The following is a 6636-nucleotide window of genomic DNA, read 5'->3' on the forward strand; positions in this document are numbered from 1 at the left end:
GTGTGAGACCTGTCCTGTACTGTGTGTGTGTGTGTGTGTGTGTGTGTGAGACCTGTCCTGTAGTGTGTGTGTGTGTGTGTGTGTGTGTGTGTGTGTGTGTGTGTGTGTGTGTGTGTGTGTGTGTGAGACCTGTCCTGTAGTGTGTGTGTGTGTGTGTGTGTGTGTGTGTGTGAGTGTGTGTGAGTGTGTGTGTGTGTGTGTGTGTGTGTGTGTGTGTGAGAGAGTGAGTGTGTGTGTGTGTGTGTGTGTGTGTGTGTGTGTGTGTGTGTGTGTGTGTGAGAGACCTGTCCTGTAGTGTGTGTGTGTGTGTGTGTGTGTGTGTGTGTGTGTGTGAGACCTGTGTGTGTGAGTGTGTGTCCTGTGTGTGTGTGTGTGTGTGTGTGTGTGTGTGTGTGTGAGACCTGTCCTGTAGTGTGTGTGTGTGTGTGTGTGTGTGTGTGTGAGACCTGTCCTGTGTGTGTGTGTGTGTGTGTGTGTGTGAGACCTGTGTGTGTGTGTGTGTGTGTGTGTGTGTGTGTGTGTGAGACTTGTCCTGTAGTGTGTGTGTGTGTGTGTGTGTGTGTGTGTGTGTGAGACCTGTGTGTGTGTGTGTGTGTGTGTGTGTGTGAGACTTGTCCTGTAGTGTGTGTGTGTGTGTGTGTGTGTGTGTGTGTGAGACTTGTCCTGTGTGTGTGTGTGTGTGTGTGTGTGTGTGTGTGTGTGTAGTGTGTGTGTGTGTGTGTGTGTGTGTGTGTGTGCTAGAGGATGGCTACCCGACTGGCCGGGCCTGGTTCAGACAGATATTTAGGAATGATGTTGGGGTTCTGGTCGGGCTCGGTCACATCGGCGCTATAAGAACATTGAACATTGTAAATATAAACAGCTGATCATGTAGGCAGCGCCTGTGTTAATGTGCGCTTGTTTTCCCGTGTGAGCTGATGACCTCATCTGTTGACATTTCTGAAAGCCTTCCTACAGCTGATTAATACAAGCTCTCACACACACACACACACACACACACACACACACACACACACACACACACACACACACACACACGGACATGGGTCATTAGCATGAGAACAAAAGTAGATTTCAGCTATCGGACTCGGGCCTGGCTCGGTTACTGCTCTGTCGGGCTCGGGCCTGGCTCGGCCTGGCTCGGTTACTGCTCTCTCGGGCTCGGGCCTGGCTCGCCTGGCTCGGCCTGGCTCGGTTACTGCTCTCTCGGGCTCGGGCCTGGCTCGGTTACTGCTCTGTCGGACTCGGGCCTGGCTCGGCCTGGCTCGGTTACTGCTCTATCGGGCTCGGGCCTGGCTCGGTTACTGCTCTGTCGGGCTCGGGCCTGGCCGGCCTGGCTCGGGTTACTGCTCTCGGGCTCGGGCCTGGCTCGGTTACTGCTCTGTCGGGCTCGGGCCTGGCTCGGCCTGGCTCGGTTACTGCTCTGTCGGGCTCGGGCCTGGCTCGGCCTGGCTCGGTTACTGCTCTCTCGGGCTCGGGTCTGGCTCGGCCTGGCTCGGCCTGGCTCGGTTACTGCTCTGTCGGGCTCGGGTCTGGCTCGGCCTGGCTCGGCCTGGCTCGGTTACTGCTCTCTCGGGCTCGGGCCTGGCTCGGTTACTGCTCTGTCGGGCTCGGGTCTGGCTCGGGCCTGGCTCGGCCTGGCTCGGTTACTGCTCTGTCGGGCTCGGGCCTGGCTCGGCCTGGCTTGGCCTGGCTCGGTTACTGCTCTGTCGGGCTCGGGCCTGGCTCGGCCTGGCTCGGCCTGGCTCGGTTACTGCTCTGTCGGGCTCGGGTCTGGCTCGGACGAAGAAATGCGGCCCAATCAGCACTCCGTCAAGGACAACGGGGGGTTAAAACCCTGTGATGTATGGAGGTCAGTTTGTCCCCTCACGGCCACCGTGCGCTGTAATATAAAGACTTTATTTTCTAATCTCCACGCGGAGCTTCCTGTCAGCGTCTTCAGACGGAGCATTGTGTGTTTAATCACAGCGTTATCTCAGCCAGCTTTAATCATCTCCGCGAGCCGACGGCCACAAATTAACAGCACATTTCCGTGCTAATTTTAGCCCTAATCCGGGTGTTGATCGACAGCGTTGTCAGACCTCAGAATAACTCTGCACTCGAGTGTCCGTGCCGTTTGGATTATTTAAGATTATGTTGTAATTCCCCTTTTTAATCTTCAGTGCTTTAAGATTGGAGAGTTGCACTCTGCGATGAAGTGTGGAAAAGCATCTGATGAGAAGTGAAATCCTGCGGCTGCTGCTGCTGTCGGGAAAAAACTTTCTCCATCAGATTATGGTCCTGATGAGAAAACAATCAGACACACTCAGAGAGCTCACACATCTGGACTCTGGTTCATTAATGTCCATCTTTAAACACACGGGACGGCCTTTAGTTAGGAGTTAATGGGAACGCTAAAAACCCTATAGTCTGGGTTAAAACACCTGTCTCCTTCAGTAGGACTCTGGGACATGAACACCTGTCTCCTTCAGTAGGACTCTGGGACATGAACACCTGTCTCCTTCAGTAGGACTCTGTGACATGAACACCTGTCTCCTTCAGTAGGACTCTGTGACATGAACACCTGTCTCCTTCAGTAGGACTCTGTGACATGAACACCTGTCTCCTTCAGGACTCTGGGACATGAACACCTGTCTCCTTCAGTAGGACTCTGTGACATGAACACCTGTCTCCTTCAGTAGGACTCTGTGACATGAACACCTGTCTCCTTCAGTAGGACTCTGGGACATGAACACCTGTCTCCTTCAGTAGGACTCTGTGACATGAACACCTGTCTCCTTCAGTAGGACTCTGTGACATGAACACCTGTCTCCTTCAGGACTCTGGGACATGAACACCTGTCTCCTTCAGGACTCTGGGACATGAATACCTGTCTCCTTCAGGACTCTGGGACATGAACACCTGTCTCCTTCAGGACTCTGGGACATGAACACCTGTCTCCTTCAGTAGGACTCTGGGACATGAACACCTGTCTCCTTCAGTAGGACTCTGTGACATGAACACCTGTCTCCTTCAGTAGGACTCTGGGACATGAACACCTGTCTCCTTCAGGACTCTGGGACATGAACACTTGTCTCCTTCAGTAGGACTCTGTGACATGAACACCTGTCTCCTTCAGGACTCTGGGACATGAACACCTGTCTCCTTCAGTAGGACTCTGTGACATGAACACCTGTCTCCTTCAGTAGGACTCTGTGACATGAACACCTGTCTCCTTCAGTAGGACTCTGGGACATGAACACCTGTCTCCTTCAGTAGGACTCTGTGACATGAACACCTGTCTCCTTCAGTAGGACTCTGTGACATGAACACCTGTCTCCTTCAGGACTCTGGGACATGAACACCTGTCTCCTTCAGGACTCTGGGACATGAATACCTGTCTCCTTCAGGACTCTGGGACATGAACACCTGTCTCCTTCAGGACTCTGGGACATGAACACCTGTCTCCTTCAGTAGGACTCTGGGACATGAACACCTGTCTCCTTCAGTAGGACTCTGTGACATGAACACCTGTCTCCTTCAGTAGGACTCTGGGACATGAACACCTGTCTCCTTCAGGACTCTGGGACATGAACACTTGTCTCCTTCAGGACTCTGGGACATGAATACCTGTCTCCTTCAGGACTCTGGGACATGAACACCTGTCTCCTTCAGGACTCTGGGACATGAACACCTGTCTCCTTCAGGACTCTGGGACATGAACACCTGTCTCCTTCAGTAGGACTCTGTGACATGAACACCTGTCTCCTTCAGTAGGACTCTGTGACATGAACACCTGTCTCCTTCAGTAGGACTCTGGGACATGAACACCTGTCTCCTTCAGTAGGACTCTGGGACATGAACACCTGTCTCCTTCAGGACTCTGGGACATGAACACCTGTCTCCTTCAGGACTCTGGGACATGAACACCTGTCTCCTTCAGGACTCTGGGACATGAACACCTGTCTCGTTCAGGACTCTGGGACATGAACACCTGTCTCCTTCAGTAGGACTCTGGGACATGAACACCTGTCTCCTTCAGGACTCTGGGACATGAACACCTGTCTCGTTCAGGACTCTGGGACATGAACACCTGTCTCCTTCAGTAGGACTCTGGGACATGAACACCTGTCTCCTTCAGTAGGACTCTGGGACATGAACACCTGTCTCGTTCAGGACTCTGGGACATGAATACCTGTCTCCTTCAGTAGGACTCTGGGACATGAACACCTGTCTCCTTCGTACCCTGTGAAATCCGTATGGATTCCACGTATTATTAATGTTTAAAACGTTTTTTTTTAGTATTTATGCATCAATCACCAACAGGACAGGTCACACACACACACACACACACACACACACACACACTACGGGACAGGTAACACACACACACACACACACACACACACACACACACACACACACACACTACGGGACAGGTAACACACACACACACACACACACACACACACACACACAGGACAGGTAACACACACACACACACACTACAGGACAGGTAACACACACAGTGTAAAAGTGAAAGTCTTGTGTTTTCTCCTTAACTTCTTCCAGGACATGAACACCTGTTTCCTGGGTGAAAGTCTTGTGTTTTCTCCTTAACTTCTTCAGGACATGAACACCTGTTTCCTGGGTGAAAGTCTTGTGTTTTCTCCTTAACTTCTTCCAGGACATGAACACCTGTTTCCTGGGTGAAGGTCTTGTGTTTTCTCCTTAACTTCTTCAGGACATGAACACCTGTTTCCTGGGTGAAGGTCTTGTGTTTTCTCCTTAACTTCTTCAGGACATGAACACCTGTTTCCTGGGTGAAGGTCTTGTGTTTTCTCCTTAACTTCTTCAGGACATGAACACCTGTTTCCTGGGTGAAAGTCTTGTGTTTTCTCCTCAACTTCTTCAGGACATGAACACCTGTTTCCTGGGTGAAGGTCTTGTGTTTTCTCCTTAACTTCTTCAGGACATGAACACCTGTTTCCTGGGTGAAAGTCTTGTGTTTTTCCCTTAACTTCTCCAGGACATGAACACCTGTTTCCTGGGTGAAAGTCTTGTGTTTTCTCCTTAACATCTTCAGGACATGAACACCTGTTTCCTGGGTGAAGGTCTTGTGTTTTCTCCTTAACTTCTTCAGGACATGAACACCTTTTTCCTGGGTGAAGGTCTTGTGTTTTCTCCTTAACTTCTCCAGGACATGAACACCTGTTTCCTGGGTGAAAGTTTTGTGTTTTCTCCTTAATGTCTCCAGGACATGAACACCTGTTTCCTGGGTGAAAGTCTTGTGTTTTCTCCTTAACTTCTTCCAGGACATGAACACCTGTTTCCTGGGTGAAGGTCTGGTGTTTTCTCCTTAACTTCTTCAGGACATGAACACCTGTTTCCTGGGTGAAGGTCTTGTGTTTTCTCCTTAACTTCTTCAGGACATGAACACCTGTTTCCTGGGTGAAGGTCTTGTGTTTTCTCCTTAACATCTTCAGGACATGAACACCTGTTTCCTGGGTGAAAGTCTTGTGTTTTCTCCTCAACTTCTTCAGGACATGAACACCTGTTTCCTGGGTGAAGGTCTTGTGTTTTCTCCTTAACTTCTTCAGGACATGAACACCTGTTTCCTGGGTGAAAGTCTTGTGTTTTCCCCTTAACTTCTCCAGGACATGAACACCTGTTTCCTGGGTGAAAGTCTTGTGTTTTCTCCTTAACATCTTCAGGACATGAACACCTGTTTCCTGGGTGAAGGTCTTGTGTTTTCTCCTTAACTTCTTCAGGACATGAACACCTTTTTCCTGGGTGAAGGTCTTGTGTTTTCTCCTTAACTTCTCCAGGACATGAACACCTGTTTCCTGGGTGAAAGTTTTGTGTTTTCTCCTTAATGTCTCCAGGACATGAACACCTGTTTCCTGGGTGAAAGTCTTGTGTTTTCTCCTTAACTTCTTCCAGGACATGAACACCTGTTTCCTGGGTGAAAGTCTTGTGTTTTCTCCTTAACTTCTTCAGGACATGAACACCTGTTTCCTGGGTGAAAGTCTTGTGTTTTCTCCTCAACTTCTTCAGGACATGAACACCTGTTTCCGGGGTGAAGGTCTTGTGTTTTCTCCTTAACTTCTTCAGGACATGAACACCTGTTTCCTGGGTGAAAGTCTTGTGTTTTCCCTTAACTTCTCCAGGACATGAACACCTGTTTCCTGGGTGAAAGTCTTGTGTTTTCTCCTTAACATCTTCAGGACATGAACACCTGTTTCCTGGGTGAAGGTCTTGTGTTTTCTCCTTAACTTCTTCAGGACATGAACACCTTTTTCCTGGGTGAAGGTCTTGTGTTTTCTCCTTAACTTCTCCAGGACATGAACACCTGTTTCCTGGGTGAAAGTTTTGTGTTTTCTCCTTAATGTCTCCAGGACATGAACACCTGTTTCCTGGGTGAAAGTCTTGTGTTTTCTCCTTAACTTCTTCCAGGACATGAACACCTGTTTCCTGGGTGAAAGTCTTGTGTTTTCTCCTTAACTTCTTCAGGACATGAACACCTGTTTCCTGGGTGAAAGTCTTGTGTTTTCTCCTTAACTTCTTCAGGACATGAACACCTGTTTCCTGGGTGAAAGTCTTGTGTTTTCTCCTTAATTTCTTCCAGGACATGAACACCTGTTTCCTGGGTGAAAG

This window comes from Perca flavescens, chromosome 11, assembly GCF_004354835.1.
Source record: "Perca flavescens isolate YP-PL-M2 chromosome 11, PFLA_1.0, whole genome shotgun sequence".
Classification (NCBI taxonomy): Eukaryota; Metazoa; Chordata; class Actinopteri; order Perciformes; family Percidae; genus Perca; species Perca flavescens.